We start from the raw sequence: 23,621 nt of genomic DNA, 5'->3' as shown, positions 1-23,621 counted from the left end.
GGAAGGAGAAAGGAAGAGGAGAGGAGAGGTGAGAAGGCCAGGGGGTGGAAGGGGGGAAAGAATAAAAAATTTTAGCTATTTTTGGAGGCCAGATTATTTTACCACAGAAAAGAGTGAGAAAAACTCCCCAACTTCTTTGTACGTGTACCAGTGTATAAATGGCTATTCTGCACATAATTGCCTGAAGTCTTATAAACAATTTTTTAAAATATACTCCCACATTTTCACTTCTTGGACTCTGCTTCCTAGAAGAACGTGATACATGAAATCAGAATCATTACATACTTTCTTACCTCAGGTAAGTGTGTAAGGAGCTATTTCCTCAATTCCTGCAGGATTAGGAAATTAGCCCAAACTACTGACTGCTAAGAATACCAAGAGGATAAAGTTAACATTTCAGAGCTGATAAAGTTAAGGCTACGAGCCCCTTCCGAAACCCTGGCAGAGGACTTGGTAATGTGTTTACATGTCTCATGTTTATGTAAAATTTCTCAGAGAGATTCTTGTATCCCTGTTCTCTACAAGGAACCCCGAAATTTGTCTGAGTTCCAGGTCCCACAAAACTTGGATCCGTCATGCAATAAGGGATTCAAGGAGACTGTCAAATCTGCTTTAGGAACTCTAAAGAAGAGAATTGTGCAAAATAGTTCTGGAAGCTCTTTACATGAAGTCCTGCCTGAATATAAGGGGTGGTTAGAAAGTTAGGGGGATTCTCAAAGTCTCTTCCAGACGCTTGAGACTAGGACTATTTTTTGAAGGTTTTGCAATCCAAAAGCTTATTTGTTATAAAGCAGTTGTTTAAAATATAGGCTTATATTATTATTTACCTCTAATACTCTTATTTCCCACATTTTGAAGATGGATAGATAGAGATGGACAGACAGACATAGATCTCCAAGACAGTTTCAAGTGCCCCCTCCTTTTCTTTAATAAATTGTGCAGTGTTTCAGTCTTTAACATTTCACTATAAAACACCAACCAACACCAGGCCTGTAATCCGTAAGGCTATATCAGTTACCACTACATTATGTGAATGATAACATAATACCAGGACTACTATAATCCCAGATACCAATGCACAATGAGTGGATTATGATAAATAATGTAAAAGGTTAAATAACTTTCATTTACTTGAATGCTAAACATGGTGTTATAAGCCAGTGAACTTAATATAACCACAATGACCCTCAAACAATACTCTCATTAGTTACACCTTAGGCTTAAAATAATTCACACAACTCTGGTTGGTCTGGTTTTCAAGATGAGGAAAGTAAAGCCTAAAGCAAGCTGAGTTCTAGACCAGGGATGACCAGTAAATGGCATTAATCCAACTATTCCTCTTTCCTGTCCTGGGGCAGACATCACTAATCAATCATCAGCTCTTTCCCTACATTCCAGGTAGCCATTACCAATTGATCCGTGTGGACACACGAACTAAAACCTAGTGAATAAACCAGGTCTAGACTAAGGATACATAGTGGTCAGGAGATAACAAGGAAGTAGGACTACCATCCCCTCACCACTCCCACCCACCCAAATCTGTCACTAGTGCTTCTTATGTTGATATCCCTTTTCATATGACTTCATTCTCATACTCTTCTGCAAGAAAAATAAGCCATTTATCCAGTTTATGACTAAAACCCCTCTCTTTCCTGGTGACACTTTGTGGGTGATGATGACTAAGAATCCTGTCTTCACGCTTGGCTCTCCCCATGACCTCACATGGTTGGTGCAAACGTCTCCACTCGCTCCCCTGGGGCCCGTGCTCCAGGTGTGGACTCCTGCTTTCTCTGGCTCAACACACAGCTGGAAAGCATCTGTCTAAACACAGAATCCCTCAGCCCACATCCCTGCATTGCTCATGTTCTGCCTCTTCTACCGTCTGCGGCTTGGGGTTTGGCAAACACCAGGGAAAGTGCTCTGGGCTCTACCTGTGATCTGAAGAGTATTAAACCATGGAAAAGGCAATGTTTCATAACAAGTGGACCTTTCATCTTCTTGGAGGAGTCTTGCCTTTCATCACTTACTGCTCCTGGAGCAACAGGCATAGACATAGAGAAAGAGATAGATGATTTTGAAGAGGGAACTAATGAAATAGTAGCAATGGATGTGTAAGTCTGTCTTTTAGCTTAGAAAGTGCTTATGGAAAGTACTTGGCACTAAAACATGGTGGGCGGGGAGCAGAGTTCCATCTTTCTCTAGTCCCCTCGAAGGTTGCCCCAGCACAGGGCCAAGGGGTCACCACCAGTGGGCTATCTGGGGACACACTTTATAACACTGTAAGTTTTTCTTCACACCTGGCAGCAAGAATTTTGAGAAATACCTACTTGTTCCCATTTTAGTGGATTTAGGCTGACAAACAGAACAGTGGTCTCTAATCAACTCAACTGACTAACTCACTCAACAGTAGGCAGTGAAAGTCCAGAGCCCCTGCCCTTCCCTTCCACCCCACCTCCATGCTGAGAGTAAACAAACCCTGGATGTGTGTACGAAGCGTTAGGAGTTTGGGTGAGGGATACTGACTGGGGGCAGAAGAACGGAGTGTCTTCCAGACAAACTCCCTTCTCAAAGATCTTGCTGACTCCCTCAGCATTTTTTCATCAATTTACTTATTTAACGCACATTTATTGCATCCTCTCCTAAGGGCAGGTACAGGGCTAAGCACCGATTATTGCAAGATAAATTACAGCCTGAAAATTAGATGCAGACATTCTTATTTCCTAGGCACCTAGTATATATAGCAGGTCAGTACACAGGTATCCCTTATTCAACCCTGTGATATAGGTATTACTATTCTCATCTTTCTACCAAATGATAAAACAGAGACTCAGGGAGGTTACACAGTTTGACCTGCGTCTCAAGATTAAAATGTGGCCCAAACGGATTTGAACCCAACCCTGTTCTACCATACTGCCTCAACCTTCATAACTAAGTGAAAGAGACAAACAAATATGTGCAATTACCTTCAAAGGGATTAATGCTATCATGCAGGTGTGTACACTGAAGCTATAAGAGAGCATGGTGGAGAGTAACATTCTCTTAGGGGACTTCTGACCCTCACCTGGTCCTTATGAGTGAAATGTGGGTTGTGGATTCCCCAACATAGGAACCACAAGCATTGTTTTCTTATTTTATAACAGCATACAGTTCTCAAAGCAGCCACACCTGACCAGGTTAATGATCTGTGATACGGTTTCAGTCTTAGACAACTTCAATCCAAATATCACCTTGATTAGATGGCTCCTGTAAGAAACTTAAAAGGAATGCCATCCCAGGAAACTCATCTGCACAGAAAAGCAAGTCACTCAAACAGAAGTCCAGTCTGAGTAAGCATCACGGTATCACTTTTACAAAGGCCATGGGAGAAGCCAAAGTATCTCCTTTTGAAACTTAAAGAATATAGGTGATCAGCATTTGATTAGTTTGCCAGGACAGACATATAAATAATATTTTAGAGTAAAGAACTGAATTATAGTATTGAATTTGGCAGTCTGCATTTTTGAAAATGCATCAACATAGTAAGAAAAGGGACTCATACAAGTAAATGGGTAAAAAAATCATTTTACTATTGTAACTGGTATCATTATAAAGCTCTTAACTCAGGAAGGTCTCCTGATCAGTTTGTTTTCTTTCCAGTATGTGGAGGAAAATGATAGCCAAGTACGTGTATCTCTGGGGACTAAGGTGGGACCTGTAGGCTGAGCACAGAACTGAAAATAAAGCAGTGTATTTCCGTGAACGGACAAGCACAATAAACCCATACCATTGCAAAATGAAAGTACCTGATTCCAAAAGCTTTGCTTTTCCATGCCATCACCAAGAGGCAACAATTCCTCGCTCGTTCTCCATTCCACGTTCTCAGTTAGTACTTTTTGACTGGCAGTATTCATTTTCATTTTAGTACTTGAAAAAGTAAAGGAGCATATGTCTGTCCTGTGGGAGAACAGAATAGGGCATCAAAATGCAGTAGCTATAATTGGTTAGGCATTTGCCCGCGCTAGACAAGGGCGGAGACTGAGCTGATGTCCCAGCCTGTGGCTCACTCGCCCGGCCGAGCCTCAGCTCACTGGCTTCGCCCACATTCTCAGTCCGTTGATTCCGGGGGAGCTGTTTAGACACAGTTTTTCCCCACAGCAGGCACCAGCCTGGGGCTCTTTCTAAATGGCTGGAGTGGCCAGCAGCAAAGCCACTGTCAGACCCCTCCTCTACTATGGAAAGAGCTCATGGTCACAGGCTGAAATTGGGGGTTGAACTGAGGCAGTGTTTCTTTTTCCCAAGTGGAAAAACGGAATAACCTGTGTTTGTTGTTTGGCTAGTTTAGGTACAGCAGAATGCTCACTAAGTTGATTTCACAACGTTCTGGACGTGTTTACACAATAGAAGCATTTATATGAAGACTGTCTTTTTCCTTAACAAAAGGTTTCCCCCTCCCTCTAAATATTGATGTCTGACGGCTGGGGCTCTTTCATATTTCCTCAGCTGAGTGTCCCATCCCTACCCCACCAGCCGGTTACACATGGGTCTTCCAAACATTCCTGCTCAAAAATTTCCAGCCTCAAGACTCGTCTTTGAGGGACCTCACTCAGAACATTCTCTAGCTAAGCCAGCCACAAGTCCACCTGACATTTTTTGGCTCTCAGACCGCCACTGGAAACCACAGCGAAGCACACTGACCCACAGGTGATGGGGACCAATCTGTACTCAGCTTCCCTTAGCAGCGTGTCTCTCTTTCCCCCCATCCCCAATCTCCAACAGGCAAGCACAGACTCCTCTGCTTCTACTGTGCAAAGGAGCCCGACGTGACAACATATGATTGACCCCTTGCAACGTGGTCATCCACTGTAGACACAGCTCGGCCTCAGGATTTGCCACCAGTGCAATTCTGCCATTTACTTCCTGGCCTACGATCATGAGTAAGGGTCATGCCTGAAATATGCCTCGGACCTCTGCAAAAGAACCCGGAATTCCCATTACCCTGGAACCTAAGGACATAATTAATCAAGAATTGAATATCAGATAAAATTGAAACTGTAGAGAGACGTTATCATTGATGTTCTTTTTTGTAATCATGGCCTTACTATCACAGAAAGAGATTATTTCCTCCAAGAGCTATGTGAGTTGTGTCCTAGGATGGTACATTGTACACTTTTTAGTGTTTAGCTGATGGTGTGTTCTAGCATCTTTGATTAAAAAACAGTGGAAGAGATGTCGCAGGATGTTACCTGCGTTGCTGCCAAACAAGGCATGTATGGAATTGCTAAGCCTTCAAAGAAAGTAGGAAAGGAAGATGTTTGGATCTTTACTAGGTGCCTGGCATTAGTCTGCAAGAGTGAGTAGGGGCTTAAATTAGTTGGGAATGATCCGTTCCTGGCTCCTCTCCATCTGTCTCACCCTATATCCAATCCAGTGTGGTCCCTTCCCTGCATTTTCACCGCCACCATCTCATCCATCATCCTTCCTCTGGACTACTTCTACACCACCTACTGGTCTCCCCGCTTTAACTCCTGTCCCCCTCCCATCTGTTGTCCACGTGCAGCTTTTTAAGGCATGCATCCGATCACACCACATGCTCTGCCAGGTGCCCTCCGCTCTCACTCTCAAAGGACACCTGACTTCTGAGTTTTCAGGTCTTAGCTTAAAGGTCAGCACCTTCTCTAAGTGCCTGCTCCCTGTTATTCTATCTCATTGCTCATTTTTTATTGCTTATTTGTTGGCTTTCCAGTTACTTGTCTGCCTCCCTCTATATGCTGTGACCTCCCCCAGGCAGAGAGCAGGCTTGTTTGTTCACCAATGGGTACCCCAAACCTAGCATGTTGATTGGTATGGACTAGGTAAACTAGGTACCCAATAAATGTGTGTTGGATGAATGACAAAGAAGAACTTGAATTAGGTGTTGATGGTAGGAAGGATCTGGCATTCAGAGGTTAAGATGTTGAAATTCATGTTGGTAAAAGGGCAAAGGTGAAGATGAAATAATAAAAGAGAAAAAGAGAAGGTGGAATGTGGCACGTGTGTGAGGGCATTGGGGGCAGCCCAATACCCAGAAGATCTGGGCAAGAAGCAGTGCTAGGCAGTCTGAGTAAAGTAGGCCAGGTGTGTTGGGCCTTGTTGCCTGGGGTCCACCCTGTGGTCTGGTACTGTATATCTTACATGGTTGCCATCAACTTGGACCTCAGATAAGAAGCCAGAGTGACAAATCCCAGAAAGAATGCCATGATCAATTTTCAAAAGCACATATCCCAGGCTTCCCTGGTGGCGCAGTGGTTGAGAGTCCGCCTGTCGATGCAGGGGACACGGGTTCGTGCCCCGTTCCGGGAGGATCCCACATGTCGCGGAGCGGCTGGGCCCGTGAGCCATGGCCGCTGAGCCTGCGCGTCCGGAGCCTGTGCTCCACAGAGGGAGAGGCAGCGGCGGTGGGAGGCCCGTGTACCGCAAAAAAAAAAAAAAAAAAGCACATATCCCCAAGCGTGTACTATTATACATTTTGAGACATTTCATAACCAAATGATGATACTCTATACATTCAAAAGAAATGTGCCTTACACGCCTCACAGGGTTGTTCCATAAGGGATTTACAAAGAAGATCTGAAAGAAATTTCAAAAGCCCTTCAGAATGCAAGTACCTACACTCAGGAAATGACATGAAAAGAGTGGCTCCTGGCTACAGTGGTGATATATAACCCAGCCACTTACTAGAAGTATGGGCTTGGAGGTGAGAAGTAGCTAGGGACTTGAGATGTCATTGAGAATCAAGTTAATTCTCTACCTCTGTTGCTGACATGGAATTAAAACACCAGAGCAACAGAATACCTGGTCTCTTAAAAGTCTCTGGGGAGGAATAAATTACGGTGTTTACAGTAAATCTGATCTTTGTCACAGGATCTCCAGCCTTATTTCAACACAGTAATCCTATAGTAAAAAGGCCAGGGGGATGGGAGACAATCCTTGTATTCACAAGTGTTTCAGATCGCAGCCAAGTCTGTACTGATTTGATTGAAGTTATCTCACACCCAAGGGACTAGGTACAGATGTTGGTCAGCAAAGTGAGACTGGGGTGATGGTATTGGGTTTCTTAGGCCAAAGGAAAGTACTTGACCCAGGAAAAGAAAAGCTAATGATAAAACCGTAGAGGAACAATCTCAGCCTTTATCCCTTTGATTTGAAAGGGCAGATATGGGAGAGTAATGTTGGCTTAGTTCCCAAAATGTGTATTAAGCTCCAGAGGAGAATGGTATTGGAATTTTAAGTACAGTGTTGTATGAGTTGCTCACCTGTAGGAAATTGTGTACATCTCCAACAATACCTAAATTATTTACTCCTTTCAGCTCACTGACTAATGGGTCACCATTCCACTCTAGCACGTTCCGACATGCGTGTGCCAATGAGCAGAACACAATAGAGAACACGCCCCAAAGGTCAGGGGAGTCTGAGCCAGAGAGTTATGTGAAAAAATACTAGAAAACTAGAAGGCATTAAGGATTAGGCTTTAAGGTTCAAGATGTGGGATTCTTGCAGTGTTTCAGGGCCAGACAGGTGATCTGATATAAATAATCATGTTAAGAATGTATAGGGAAGGGCTTGGAATAGCATGGGGCAGAATGAGATGATCCTGGCCAAATAAGTCCGCTTCCTGAAGTTTGGATTCAATATCAAGGACTAGAATCGAGAGCATCATATTTGACCCCAGAGACAATCATTCTCAAAAGTGTCCAGTTTCCAAGCCGAGCATCTGCTGGGAGAATGCTGCTTCTTCCCCAACCTTCGAGGGTCAGGAAGCAGAATGGAGACACGGCCCCAGCTGTGTATCAACTGTGAGAGGGTCTGCTCATGGGCTGCAGACTATCACCTCCATCCACGCATCTCCTGTTCCATTTGTGACGCACAATAGACTTAACTATCTTTCCAGAGGCATACACGTCCGCCGGCTCCCACCCAAACACCGTTGCAAGTTCCCTCAAAAGTCCAGTAAACTAGCAACAGCTCCCTTCCCAAGAACTCTGGCTACAGCATATTAAAGGAATATTTTATTACTAAAAAGAACACTAGGGACTTCCCTGGCGGCGCAGCGGTTAAGAATCTGTCTGCCAATGCAGGGGACACGGGCTCGAGCCCTGGTCCAGGAAGATCCCACATGCCGTGGAGCAACTAAGTCCAAGCGCCACAACTACTGAGCCCATGCACTGCAACTACTGAAGCCCGCGTGCCTAGAGCCCATGCTCCGCAGCAAGAGAAGCCCCCGCTCGATGCAACTGGAGAAAACCCAACACAGCCAAAAATAAAGAAATAAAATTTTTAAAAAAGAACATTAACAAATATTACATACCCTGAGGCTGGCACGTTAGATTAAGGTCCCAGAACCCATTAAGTCCCCACAACAAGTATCATCTAATATCACTTAATCTCTTAGCAAATATTGCTGGCAGAAGTATTCGTTTCTCCCTGTATATGGCCAGTGATGATAGCTCTACTTGCAGAGCTACAGCTCTAGGAATATGGTATCAAAGCAGGGAGTCCCTTCACTAAATGATGAGCATCTGATGGGCAGAGGAGGGTATGTACAGTGGCTGCCTTTGCATATGGAAGGATTTGGGCAGGAACAGGGTCACTATCTTAAGACCTATTCCCTCCACCCTTGGAAACACGGGGCAAATGCTGCCCAAGGTGGGTTACAGGGTAGGTAATCTCATCACACAGGCTTTTCTGATGAAGTTCCAAATATTGGCTGTCTTGATCTTGGCTCTTAGACCTCTCCAGTGCTGAGAGGAATGGTGATGTGAGCAGTAATCAGGAAAGTAACAGTTGGCTTAGGGCTGGTTATCAGTCAATACCAAGCTTGCTGTGTAGGAACCACGTATACTGTTTCCTTCCATGACATCTAATTTTAATTGCCTGCATGTCTTAATTTACCCCCATCAGGTCTTTTATTAACTTTGTGGATGGGACACGGGCCCTGGTTTTTAGGGAAAGCTTCCAAATTAACAATTTCTCAATTAATTGAATCGGGCTAGAGTCAACTCATAGACCGTAGGGTTCTCACCTTTATTCGTACAACACCTATTTATGTCAAACAAGCACAACAGACACACATTATCTTTTAAGAGACATTTCTATTGGCTCCCACCCAAGCGCACTCAGAAATTTTTTCCCACTCACAAACCTTTAAGTTACCTTTGCCCTTTGAATTACCATTTAATCTATTCTCTTCTCCAGTCTCTGTATCTGGCCATGTTGGTTTTCCCACCAATTTGGAAACTTAACATGAAGGCTCTCTTCATATCCTGACTCCCGAAGCCACAATTAGGACCTTCAAACAATCATGCACAGTAACACAAAATAAAATTTTAAAATAAATTTTACATCCGAAGCAGCACCCAGAGTATCTCCAATCAGTGTGTCTCCTTTTTATGTCACACCTGTCACCTCTCTCTTGCTAGGGGTCTCCTCCAAACAATAGCCTCCTCCCCTGCTGGGGAGAACCTCAAAACTACTATCTTTCTAGTAGGTTAATTCTGATGTGAATCACCTACCTGATCACTGTTAAACTCAATATCCCAAGTTTCTCCCATTCTTACCCAATTTTTCTCTCATCTTACTCAGAACTCCACCTGAAGAGTATATGTGAAGGGACTGTCTATTCCTCTGCTATCATCTTGGTAAGATGGACCTATGTGTTTCTTGAAATTTTATGTAAACAAAGAGTACTACATGCAAAACCATTTGGAGAAAAGCAGTACATCATATGATACAGTGGTTTCTTTTTTTTAGACACGGGAAATGTTTTTACATAAAAGAGCAGAAAACAAAATGGTATGCATATATTAGCCAATTACATAAAAAACACATACATGGAGTCAAGGGCTAATAAGTTATATGAAAAATGAGAATAAATTTTATGGTTATGACATCATAGACATTTTCTTTTCAAAGTATTTTTACAGTTGTACGTAATTCTTTTTCAAAAATAAGAGTCATGTGAAAACCAAGAAGAAAAATTTAAAATCACTCTTAAAATATTCCTTTTTTTTAATGAGGGATCATTTTTTTTTAACATCTTTATTGGAGTAAAATTGCTTTACAATGTTGTGTTAGTTTCTGCCTTATACCAAAGTGAATCAGCTATGTGCATACATATATCCTCGTATCTCCTCCCTCTTGTGTCTCCCGCCCACCCTCACTATTCCACCCCTCCAGGTGGTCACAAAGCACCGAGCTGATCTCTGTGATATGCGGCTGCTTCCCACTAGCTAGCTATTTTACGTTTGGTAGTGTATACATGTCAGTGCCACTCTCTCACTTCGTCTCAGCTTACCCTTCCCCCTCCCTGCGTCCTCAAGTGCATTCTCTACACCTGCGTCTTTATTCCTATCCTGCCCTTAGGTTCATCAGAACCTTTTTTTTTTTTTAGATTCCATATATATGTGTTAGCATACAGTATTTGTTTTTCTCTTTCTGACTTACTTCACTCTGTTTGACAGACTCTAGGTCCATCCACCTCACTACAAATAACTCAATTTCGTTTCCTTTTTATGGCTGAGTAATATTCCATTGTATACATGCACCACATCTTCTTTATCCATTCATCTGTCGATGGACAGTTAGGTTGCTTCCATGTCCTGGCTATGATACAGTGGTTTCTAAACCTAGTTGATAATAAATCACTTGTGAAGTTTTTAAAACTGGAGGTTCTTGGCTTTTATCCCACAAAATTCTAGTCAAGTAGGTCCAAGATGGGGTCACGGAATCTGTATTCTTACAACACCCCCCTGCCCGGCCTGCAAATAATTCTGACTACCAGCTGGGCTTGGGATCCAACCTAAGGTATTATTACCTTTCTAGAATAATCACTATGACTTTCTGGGGTTTGCTGTTTTGCTTTTTTAAACTTTCTATTTTGAGATAATCATAGATTGACTTGCAGTTGTAAGAAACACAAAGAGATTCTACATACCCTTTACCTAGTTTTCTAGTTTCCTTCAATAATAACCTAGTTTCCTTTACCTAGTTTCCTTCAATAATAACATCTTGCAAAACCACAGGACAATATCAGAAGCAGGATATTAGCTTTGATACAATCCACCTATCTTGTTCAAATTTTCCCAGTTTTATTTATACTCATTTGTGTTTGTGTGTATTTAGTTCCATGCAATTTTACCTATGTGTAGACGGTGCCTGTACCACCACACTCAAGGTACAAAGCAGTCAAGACACACCCCCTGTGTGCCCTTTTAGAGCCACACCTACCCTCTCCCTCTCCCTCTGGCAACCACTAATCTGATCTTCAGTTCTATGATTTTTTTTCATTTAAATAATGTTATAGAAATCAAATCAAGCAGTATATGTAATAGGCTGAAAAATGGTCTCCCAAAGATGTTCACATCCTAATTCCTTGAACCTGTGAATACATTAGCCTACATAGTGAAAGATACTTTATAGATGTCATCATGTTAAGCATCTTCAGAGAGGGAGGCTTTCCTGGATTATCTGAATGAATCCAAAAAGTTCTGATTAGAGGGAGGCAAGAGATCAGAGATATAGTAGTAGGAGATGTGATGGAGACAGAGGTTGGGGGGATACAAGGGCCACAAGCCAAGGGGTGTAGATATCCTCTAGAAGCTGAAAAAGTCAAGGAAGTGGATTTTCCCTTAGAGTTCCCACAAGGCACGAACCCTGTCAACACCCTGACTTTTTAAAGCTTTAGAGATCGATTTCAGAGTCCTAACTTCCAGAGCTGTAAGATTAAAAATTTGTGTTTAAGCCACGAAGTTCGTGGTAATTTGTTGCAGGAGCAACATAAAAGTAATACAGTATGTGACCTTTTGGGATACTGGCTTCTTCTACCTCAGGGTAATTCCACTGAGATTTATCCAAGTTGTTGTGTGAATCAATGTGGTCTGTTCCTTTTTATCGCTGGGTAGTGGTCCATGATGCTGATGTACCGTTTGTTTATCCATTCATCTACTGAAGAACACTTGGGTTGTTTCCACTTTGGGGCTATTACAAATAAAGCTGCTATAAACATGTATGGGTTTTAGTATGAAAATAAATTCCATTTCTCTGGGATAAATGACAAAGACTGCAATTGTTGGGTCAAATGGTAATTAAGTATTTCATTTCATAAGAAACTGCTGAACTATTTTTCATTTTAAATGGTACTATATGTTCCATTTTAAATTCCCATCAGTAATGTATAAATGATTCGGCTTCATCTCCATCATTTGGTGCTGTCACTGTTTTGTTTTGTTTTTAATTTCAGCCATTCTGATAGGTATGTAGTGGTATCTCATTTAGGTTCTAATTTTCATTTCCCTAATAGTGATTGATGATGAGCGTCTTTACACACATGTACTTGCCTGTAAATCTCCTCTGGTGAAGTGTCTGTTCTCGTCTTTTGAATGTTTTCTAACTGAATTATTTGTTTTTTCACCATTGAGTTTTAAGAGTACTTTATATAGTTTAGATATTAGTCCTTTGTCAACATGTGGTTTGCAAATATTCTTTCTTAGTCTGTACCTTGTATTTTCATCTTAACAGAGCCTCTTGCAGAGTCAAACTTTTAAATTTTGATGAAGTCCATTTTATCAGTTTATCCTTTTGGCAACAAGTCTAAGAGCTCTTTGCCTAGTTTTAGATTCTGAAGATTTTTCTCCTAAGTTTTTTTCTAAAAGTTTTTAAATTTTACACTTTATTTTTCAGTTAGCGATCCATTTGGAATAATTTTTGTGTAATGTTCAATTTTTTTAACCTATAGATGTTCAATCATTCCAGCAACATTTGTTGATAAGGCTATCCTACAGTGAACTGCTTTTCCACTTTCCTCAAAAAAATCAAAGGAGCACATCTGTGTGGGTCTATATCTGGTTCTCTACTCTGTTCCGTGATGTACTGAATATATGTCTATCCGTCTGTTAATACCACATTGTCTTGATTCCTAGAGCTCCACAGTGAGCCTTAACAGTAGGTAGAGTGATTCCTCTCCATCCTTCTTTGTCAAGATGATTTTAGCTATTCTAGGATTTGCACCATAAATTTAGAAAAAGGTTGTTTATGTCTACAAAAAACTTTGCTGGTATTTTGATAGGAATTACATTAAACCTATAGATCGATTTAGGAAGAATTGATATCTTTACTATATTAAATTTTCCCGTCAGTGAACACGGTATATCTTTCCATTTATTTAGGTGTTTTTTGATTCCTTTTATCAGCATTTTATAACTTTCAGTATACAGATCTTGTACATGTTTTGTTTAATTTATACATATTTTATTTTGGGGGGAGATTTTCTACACAGACAATCATGTCATATGTAAGAAGGAATGTGCAATGATTTTTTGAGCCAATCAGAAAATCCTAATAGAAAACATAAAGGATTCTGGACTAAAGAGTGCTGCCACATCATGGTTTTGAAAGACAAGTGATTGTTCTATGGAAGTAGAAGGGCAGGAGTTTTTTAAAAAGAGTACTTGTCTCTATTCAATACACAGAAAAAACTGTCAGTCCCACCATACCAGATTTCCTCCGTGTTGAGCTGGTAACTATGTCACAAGATAAAAAGCACGTTGCCTTTGATTCCTGTAATTGAAACTGGGCCTATCAAGTATGACTTACACTGTCCTCTGCTTTGTAGATGAGAAAATATGGGCCAACTGTGAAACTGACCTTTCACTCTGCCTGGGCTTGTGACTTCTCCACTTTTAGAAGCATCTTCTTACCATCACAAGGGTCCCAGAGTATCAGAAGCTATGCTCATCTAAGTAGGAGACAGACCTGGTCTCTTGGGCTCTGGGGGGTGACAGCAGAGAGCCTAAGACTGAGTGTGTCCCCAGGGTCATGTCAAAAACAGAAACAAAACTTCTGACATTTAGTTTGCCAATCTAACCACCAGCCTGCATTTCCTCGTTTTCATTTCCACTCTGTCCTTCACATAATTACATCAAGGCTTCACTGTGTTTATGATACATGGTGTGGATTAAAGAGCTGAAGGTAAAATGTTCTGCCCGGGAAGGCAATTACTTTGAGCAACTGTTTCAGTGGGATTGAAAGGTGATCTTAAGCACATTAAATCCAGGTTCATATATTAATAAGGCTACAGGGCTATCTCCCAAAACCCAAGGGCAGGGATGCCACAAGTCCCCAGGAAGTGATTGGAACTAGGGTTTGGAAATCTGTCAGGACTCCCTCTGAATCTCATCTCTTCTCCCAAAGCCTTACTTCAGATCTCTCTCTCTCTCTCCCTCCACGCCCCCGTCCCCTGTCCCAACCCCCCACCTCCCTCCCCCTGTCTCTCTCTCTCTCTCAGTCTCTGTGTTCTTCTGCTCTGGAATCCATGTGACGAGAACCATGGTCCCAGAAATCTACCCATCACAGGCCTATCCACTGGAGAAGACTGCATCTCCCTCTGCCTGTGACTCCCAGGGAAAGGACTCTGATTGGTTGTTTGGTTGTGGGGGGGGGGGTCTACACTAAGACCAAAAGTTGAGGCCAGGAGAGCGGGAAATTATTGTATGAAAAGACTCTGAAGAATTATTAAAGGGTAAGTTGGGGAAAAAATTCAATAAGGTCTGCACAGAAAAAAAATTAGTTAGATACTAATACTTCTTTCCATCATAAACTTGGAAATAGAAATCCCCTAACTCTCTATTAAGTCAGTTTGTTTATGAGGCATCTAGGTTGAGTTTTACCATGCTGTCAAATCTTTCACACCTTGACTCACAACCCAACAGACTGGTCACAGTTTTATTTCTACGCTAAAATTGCAATACTTGAAAAATAAGAATATTAAGATTTTAAGCAACTTGGCTCAGAAAGTAAAGACAGATTTGGTGATGTGATAAAACCCTGGCACGAAAGAGGAGTGAAAGACATTAAAAATGATCATAAACCAAGGGTTTTAAATCTTCCTTTCCAGACTGTGTGACCTAATATAAATCCTTTAACCTTTCTGCTTATTTATTTCTTAATTTATGAAATAGAAAAAATAACAGCTATCTGGTTTATCTTCTAGTATTTTTTGTAAATATCAAATGAGTTAGCATATATTAAAAAATATAAACCACAGAGCACTATAAAACCATGATACTGTAATCATGCTTGTCTTGGGATTCATGTTACTGAAAATAAAAATAGTAATCCTATAAAACATCTTGTCTTTATTTACTTTAACACAAGGAGAAGTAAATTATATAAATGCTCATAATTATTTTTATAAGACCCGTTTCAGGCTATTTGGGGCAGAAAATATTGTCATCACTTTGTTGGAGGCAAAAATGAGGACCAAATAAAATTACTTGTCAAATAAATAGTCATGGAACAAGACGTTTTGGCTAGAATATGATATTTAAAAAAACAGCATCAAAACCTTGGTCCAGGTCATCATCCTGTTTACATTACAGGAGAAAGGTGTTCCTTTGTAACAAAAATTCCCAGGAAATGACCTCTGAGCCAATGCTTCTGGAAGATGGAAACACGGAGCTGAACAGTAGCTCCCTGAATTTCTAGCCGACCTTGCTCTGTTTTCTCCTAACCAATGGAAAGCACCACTATCCTTGGTAGTTTAGGCCCTTCTTATGCTTATTCCAGGGTCCCTCCAGCTCTCCAGGCCTCTGGGAACTATGCAAAAGACTGCTCCTCCCAGGATGTAATTTCCTGCTCAGTAGTCAAAAATGCTCCCTTGGGTACACTCAAGTTTCTCCCAATTGGTGCAGATTCCCCAGATGCAAGAATCAACAAGGTACTTCCCTCAGGCCTAAATTTTAGGGAGTGAGGCATTTGATTTCTGCAGGAAAAGTACCCACTAGAAAAGAGAATGTTTTTGCCCATATTCTCTTTTAAAAGACGAGCAGAATCATATGACACTTTTATAAATACCCCTGCAAAGAGACCAAAAAAATCTGCTATTCGAACACACCTCAAACATGAGTCTAGCTTCAACAACCTGCCTTGGCTGAAACTGACAAAGGATTTTCCTTCCTGTGCACTGACTCCACCATGCTTGTCCTCAATCATAATGAGTGGCCCTTGTTTGTTTTTCTTCTCTTTAATAACTGAAATAGCTCTGAGAAGGTCTGAAACTGGAAAAACCAAGAGCCATTTCATGGCAATGGTATCATTAAAAGCATCTGTTGTTCTTTATTAGGGTGCATCCTACGATGAAAATGGCCAAAGAATCAGCCTGTGTTCATCTATTGTCAACACAGGTATCCCAGATTTATTCTGCTGGGTCAGGTTAATTGGAACACTACTGAAAAATACAGGTTTCCAATGAGAAAGGAATGAAAGGCTAGATAAATCACTCCAAATAATATATGGCTTTTTCCTATGAAGACCATGAACAATTTGTGTGCCGTTTGATTTCCAAGGACGGAGGGTTTTCTGTATTAAACTGAAATCTAAAGTAAGGTACATTGATTTACAGGAAATTGTTCCTTTATACACAAATTCATCATTTACAAATACTATTTCAGGGGCCAGATTGAAGGCAGGCTTACGTTTTTCAAGCCAACTGTGTCATCAACTGTGTCCGTGTCTGTTTATAAACAGTTCTTCCCAAATCGAGGATCCAGGCTTCACAAAAATATTTGTTTTAAATCATTTCAAATAAGCAGCATAAATTTGAGTCTTAGGGCTCACTTCCAGAGAAAGCTGTGTTCACACGTATTTCATAGAAAAAGAGAAGGGTGGACGGGGGTGGTTAGGGCATAAAAGGAGGAGCCAGTTAGGAGGTTAGTGCCATTTTCCCGGGAAATGGTGTTGGCTCAAACTAAAAACGAATGATGTGTGTCCCCATCTCCGTTGATGTGAGAACTTTGAAAATCCCCCAGAATTTTCCATTTGCCACTCTGAGCTCACAGACAGACCTTTTATTGCCTAGTATATTTATTTGCAGATCTTAAAATGTCCATATGTCATGGAAGACATGAGTCCTTGATGACAGGTACTAAGACGTGTCCAAAACCTACTTTTCCAGGGCCCGGTGCCTGCGGTCTTGATTTAAGGGAAATAAACACTGAGCCCAGCCAGTGGCTTGGACAGGGCTCCCTCCTTTCAGTTTCATCTGAGATAAGAATGCAATCGACTCAGGACATTCTCCATTTCTAATTCTCCTAATCCAAAGCCTTTCTTCTTTTGGTTAGGAAATTTTTCTTCTTTTTGGAAAAACGCTGGAAGAAGGAAATTGTGTTGAGAACACCAAGAGGTGGGAGGATCTGCCCATCTTCCCGGGATGTGTCCACCTGCTGTGCCTATTGAGGAAGGTGGTATTATCAGTGTAGAGAAGACACAGTGGCAGGAAGTGGTGGGCGGGGAACCTATTTTACATCTGCTGTGTCTTTCCTCTTGAGTTTCAAAGAAAAATATTCAATATCCAAAGCATGTGTAGTTCTAACAAGCCTGATGCCTTCCTGGAAGCCACAAACTATTCAAGTATGATGCAGAAACACCACAGTTTTGAAATTCCGTGGAAGACGGCTGTGGTAGGGAAGGCATTTCCTGATACTTGACCAGGACACTGGTGACTTAGATTTCATTTGCCTTTGCCTTGGCTAGCTAATCACATGCTGAAATGAAAAGAAAGAGGGCATCAATCATCAGCCTTGATTCTGAAAGCTTATTTTTCATTCATATTGCCTTGAAAATAAGGTTTGATCTGGGTTGGTTTCCAAAGCAATACTTTATTATGCTTTGCTCCCCTGTGCCCTATCTCAGCATTTTGGAATTCAGGTTCTATCATAGGCAGAGGAAGGCAGCACTGGTCCCTTTACTTTGTTTAGAATACAAAGAACCCTCCCTCTAACCCCGTTCCCCATAGTCCACAGGTGACTCTACCAGAGAGAAGGAAAGAACAAGGGAGGCCTGTGCCCCTCACCCATCCTGCCCGCTCTCCCCAAACACAACCATCCAGCCTAGATGCCAAGGGCTTCAGCAGCAAAGAGGAAACACTTGCTTTGTCCTGCTTTCCACTGCAGACGAATTGGACGGTTCTGATTCATGACTCATTGTGTTTTACCTGGTCCTCCCCAGAATCTGACCCTATGTATTCTAGGACCAAGTGTAAAGCTGCTCGTTAAGATTGTGTTTGCAAGAAGCAACCAGGTAACCATTTTGGCTTCACTGCCTGTGTAATTCCAACGATCCGTTTGGTTGTGGAGAGATGAGAGAAGGCTTTTTTTGTTTGTTTTAGTTTAGTTTTTGTTTTTTTACTCTAAATTAACTAGGGTTTTTTTTTGTTTTGGTGCAGGGGAGGGTGTGGGGTTTTTTTAACTGATTGTTTTAAACTGTATTTCATATATTCCACTCCCTTTACCCTTTTTGCTTCTCTTCCTTCTTTCTGATTATGTCATGCTCCTTCTGTTTATAGACCAATGTTAATTTCTCTTTTGCATCTCTTCAATTTCCACTGCCACCCACAGTCATAGACGTGTCCTGATCTTATAAATGTTGCAGTTTATAAACCTACTGCCCTCTCCGGAGGTTCTCAGTGCACACTTGACACTGATCACATTGATGTATCACACCCCTGAGGGACATCATGCCCCATGGGCTTTTCTTTCACAGTTTTCAGTTTTCTTTCTTATGTATTTTTTTCATTCTTTCTTTGCGGGGGACACTATAGGTTTGGGTTTTGCATTCTTTCATTTCAAGCCTCATGTGCTTTAATTCTCCAGCTAACTGGTGTTAACTGTGGCCCAGAATGTCCTCAGATTGTTCCATTTGTCCCTTGCAAACCTTTTGTATACATTACGCTATGAAGACACCCTAGGAGGTAAATTCACTTCTATTTCCTTCACTTCACACATGGGGAGGCTGAAAGCGGAGAGAGACTGAGTCTAGAGCACCAAACTAGAGGTAAGCAGTGATTCAAACTCCCAGCCCTTGCTTCTGGCTATTCTCACCCAAGGGAGTCTGCTGTCTTCGTCCAAGTTCTCCATCGAGTCCCAGTGACTAGCCTTCCCTTTGTAGACCAGATTCTTCCACCTTTCACATCAGAAGATGCTTTATTCCAAAGTCCTGGGCACCCGTACCTCTCCTTCAATGTACACTGTAATGCTGGGACCACATTTGGGTCCAGATAAAATTATTCTTTCATTGGTCTTGGGTGGTTACTGTTTCATGATCCCTGACCTCCTTCCTCCCACCCCAGATCCCCAGGAGCCAAGAAAGAACATGAACACGTCTGCCCGCTGTTCCTTTATTTAACCTTCCTTCCAATCAAACGCTTACCATCCATTTCAGGTCACGACAGAAAATCTTAACTGTGGCGATTAGCCACAGCTCATCAACAGCTACAAGAACCCACTGGAATTTTTCTCAGAAATCAGTGCACTCATCTGTGATGTGCTCATTGAGATAATGAGCTGCAAGATGAAAATTAAGGAATAATAGAATGGATATCTTTTTTTTTTCCCCTCTCACTAAGTAGCCAAAGGAAAGCAAACGGAAAAGGAGAAGGGGGAGGAAGTTAGGAACTAAAGTTTATTTTCTAACACATTCCTCGTTTATTTTTTCCCACCTGAATCTGGTTAAGTCCACCTGTGTACGAGGCTTTTGCAAATTTCTACCAGTTGTGGCTTTCAGGCTGAAGAAGAATATCTTTGGAAGAACGTAACTTGAATTTGTCTTTGGCTGCTTGAGTCTTAAAAGCTACGGTGCCAACAGCTTTTCTCCAAATCTCTTTCCTTTCACTCCTCCTTTTCCAAAGGATCAACTTCAATATTGGCTTCTGTTTGGCTCCAGTACCTTGTATTAGATGTCTGAGCTTTAGTCGTTGGCACGCAGACGCAGCCCACAGTGCCCATTTGCCATTGTCCCCCTGGAATTCCAGAGGCATCTGAGCCCTGTCCCCCCAGGGCTCTCCACCAGGGGACCCAGTGTATTGAAGCAAATTCCCACATTGCCACATCCCGGCCCAGCCCCCATCCTCCACTCCCAAAGCAGGATGGAGTGAGGGTGAGAGACAAAGCCTGTCCCGGAGATTTTGGTCTCTGAAGGAAGAGCCCATCTCTTAGGAAGAGCAACAGAAGTGGAAATTTTCCTCTTTTTTGCTTTTTCGGTCACACAATGAACCTCAGTTACAAGACCGTAGGGTTGCAATGGAGGCTCGGGAGATGGTGTGTGGGCATATTGTGGGCGAGTGCGTGTGCATGCGTCTGTGTGGGTAAGGTGGATGCTAGTGAAGAAGAAGGAATTTCTGGTAAATATCTCCAAAAAAGTTCTTTTTCAATTTCAGATTGCTCACATTCAAGACACTTTAAATACAGAGATGACAACACTTTCCCTCATCTTCATTGACCCTGTGGCGTATTTACTGAATGTCTTTCATCTTAATGGGTAACTTTATGTATAGTCTACATTAAACTTTTATGGTGTTTATTGCACAAATAATTACACCACTCACCCCCGCAAATATAAAATGCATATTCATATACATACATACATCAACAGCTTGAAATGATATAGATATGTATATATATGTAACCATCAACAGCTTGAAACTAATTAAAAGTGAGGCATAAACTGATTAAATTTCACATCAAAAATATTGCTTCCCAAATTCATTAAAAAATGTATATATAGTAAAATACATATATATGTATGTGTGTGTGTATGTGTGTGTGAAGAGAGAGACAGAGAAAACATTAATATTTGCATGCATGTTTCTCCTTTTCTATCTAGTTTTCTGTCATTTTCTTCTTTCTTTGCCACTGACCTTCTCTGACCCAGGGAAAGACTCCACTGAAGAGACAAGGCAGTTGAGCTGTGAGGAGAAAGCCCCAGCTCGGTCCCAGTGGCCGCGCCTACCGCTCTACCCCCAGCAAAGCACATGACCCCAGCACATCTCCTTAAGGCCCTGTGCCTCACTTCTATTAACAAAAGAGCCTTATACAACTGGGTGGTGGGGAGATAATGGCAGATCACCCATGGCGTTGCAAACCCTCTCTATTGAGATCCACAGTTTCGTCATCCCTAAGGTCTTTAACATTTTAATGTCTCTGAATTTACAGTTCATTTTACAATGGATGATGCATCATACTGAACAGCAGCACCTTTTCTTTCTTAATTTATATAAAACACTAGTGTTTCCTACAATGGAGGATGGCTAAATTTAATAAAATACAGTTTGGGTTAAAAGTATTTTGCAGGTTTATGCTATTATCCAAAATTCACGTGTTTTCTTGTAAATACAAGATGAACCATGGAATTAATCTCCCTGGCCCATTCTGAACAAGTAGAAGCATTCCCTGAGTGACGAAGTACCCAGCTGAACTAGAGGGAGGGACTCGATAAGTAGAAGGAAAAGTGTCTCTCACACAATGTCATGCTTAGAAAAGGCCCTCACTTGGTTTCATGGTCTGCTGTCACTGTCCTGAAATTCTTAATGTTTTGAATAAGAGGCCCTGCGTGTTCATTTGACACTGGCCTAGAAAAATTATGTAGGCTGTCCTGATGGGAAATGTATTTGGTTAAAAAAATTAAAACCTATTCCATTCTTCTCACATTCACCTTCTGGCTGCCGGCATGAGAGACTTTCAATTTCTTAAAAAGAGTTCTGAACTTTGTAAGTACTTGAATCAGAGCATCTTCAAGCACATGGGGTTCTGTTTTCAGTCGGTATCATCTCCAGCTCACTTGGAGAGCAGCGACATACTGACCTCAGGATTTTGATGGTTAAGAAGGGAGAAAATACTTCAAATCAAAACCTTTATCTTTTAAAATAAAAATCCTGAGGACTTCCCTGGCGGTCCAGTGGTTAAAACTCTGTGCTTCCAATGCAGGGGGCATGGGTTCAATCCCTGGTTGGGGAACTAAGATCCCACATGCCGCGGGGCATGGCCAAAAAAGAAAAAAATAATAAAATAAAATAAACAAAAATCCTTAAGAAAAGCACTTAAATTGTTACAATTTGAGGGAGAAATCTCCCTTAAACTTCAGAATATCTTTTCATACACCCATGTTATATACGGCATCTCATAAAGTTTCTTTTTAAAAAAGAACAGTATTAAAAATAGAGGTAGTATAAGAATCTATTCTGGTTACTTTTTTTATCTCCAGACAATATCTACACATTTTGTTTTATTGGGGACCAATATGGTCCAAGCACATGGACAAATTTCTCTGCTAAAACCAAAGTGCATAAAGGAATTAAAGCTTTGAAATTTGTCATCTAGGGTCAAATTTGATCCAGCAACAAGTTGTGAATATGATTCTATGAAATACATGCCATAAATTCAGAATTTCTGGCTGATCTGAGTGAGAATGTTGATGAGATGAAATGAACAGACTCACTTAGAATAACATGTTGGGTCTGTAAAACTGTCATAAGCCTATAGAGATTTTGCCCAAGTAGAAGACTAAATCTTGTCACTTTTCAAGCATGTTTCAAAATCTAGTATTTCTAATGGCTTCACAGGGTGACTGGCCTGCCTAAAACTTTAGGAAGCAAGAAGACACATAAAGCCTCTGGTAAAAGTCTCTGTTGCTATTTGAGCAACAAAAATTCAAACTAATGAACAAAACAAAGATAACAGTGTTAAAAATAAAAGGCAAAATTTAAAAAGATCGTGCAAAGGACACCAAGAATACCCAAACCCAGACATTTCTTTTATTCATGGCCCAAGGGAAATACACGCACTGCGGACAAGAACCAAAGGACACCCTTTATTACGATTAACGCTGGGGCCCAAACCACAATGTAAAACTGAAATGAATTAGGCTGGGTTTGGAAGATTTCCAAAAACAGACTCAACGATGTCTACCTTTATCTCAACAATCTAGCACAATCCGCATAACATTAAGAGCTTAAATTCAGTGTTTTCAATATATTATATAAACAACGCAAAAGGTAGAGGGCAAGGTGCGGGATAAAGAGGAATTTAAAATCAGGGTTCTTGGGTTCTGGTTCTTCAGGAATTTCACATTGGGTCTTTGGATGGTTCGTCTCCTATCCTCACTGGGAGTCATCTTGTGATACCTGAGACTTCCTTCCGCCAGAGCCATATTTCTTATGGGTGTTCCCTTTCTATAACTACATCAACCTCTAAGATTGTAGAGGTCTGCTTCAGGGGTCCAGAGTCTAGGGTACATATCTGAGTCCTTCAGTGTATTCTTCTCCAGGACAAATATAAAGAGGACATAGTCACCTTCTTCCAAAATGTCTAATATTATATATCACCAAGCTCCTTATTTTTCTGAGTTAGAATTTAATCTAGCATCATCATTCCTCATCTTGCTTTCTCTGTTTCCTCTTAGATCTAGCAATCTCCCCAAAATGCATCATCGTATCTTGAACCTTACGGAGGGAACCGCCACCTCCATTCCTTTTACTTTTTATGAAGTTTCTGGAAGAACTGGGGTATGGAGAAGAAGGACAAGAGAAAAATAGAGGGAACAAGAGTCCTGGAAACAGGTCCTTTAAAAAAAAAGAGTCACCTTTATAACGTGGTCACTACTGTTATATAAAAAATTCATCATTAAAAAAAGTGTAGGGGACTTCCCTGGTAGCGCAGCGGTTAAGAATCCACCTCCCAATGCAGGGAACACGGGTTCAAGTCCTGGTCCGGGAAGATCCCACACGCCGCGGAGCAACTGAGCCCGGGCACCACAACTACTTAGCCCGCCTGCAACAACTA

The 23,621-nt window shown here is 41.4% G+C and overlaps 1 long non-coding RNA gene across 1 annotated transcript in view; it reads right to left on the bottom strand.

Moving 5' to 3' along the window:
- Positions 1–23,621, bottom strand: part of LOC132508632 (uncharacterized) — a 199,479-nt gene that overhangs the window by 162,863 nt on the left and 12,995 nt on the right. Inside the window, exon 3 of the long non-coding RNA XR_009536711.1 lies at positions 3,783–3,933. This is a non-coding gene — a long non-coding RNA (uncharacterized LOC132508632). The remainder of the gene's footprint in view (positions 1–3,782; positions 3,934–23,621) is intronic.

Source organism: Lagenorhynchus albirostris, chromosome 18 (assembly GCF_949774975.1).
Source record: "Lagenorhynchus albirostris chromosome 18, mLagAlb1.1, whole genome shotgun sequence".
Lineage (NCBI taxonomy): Eukaryota > Metazoa > Chordata > Mammalia > Artiodactyla > Delphinidae > Lagenorhynchus > Lagenorhynchus albirostris.
The sequence above is the reverse complement of the archived record's forward strand: the minus strand, read 5'-3'. Positions and strand labels throughout refer to the sequence as shown.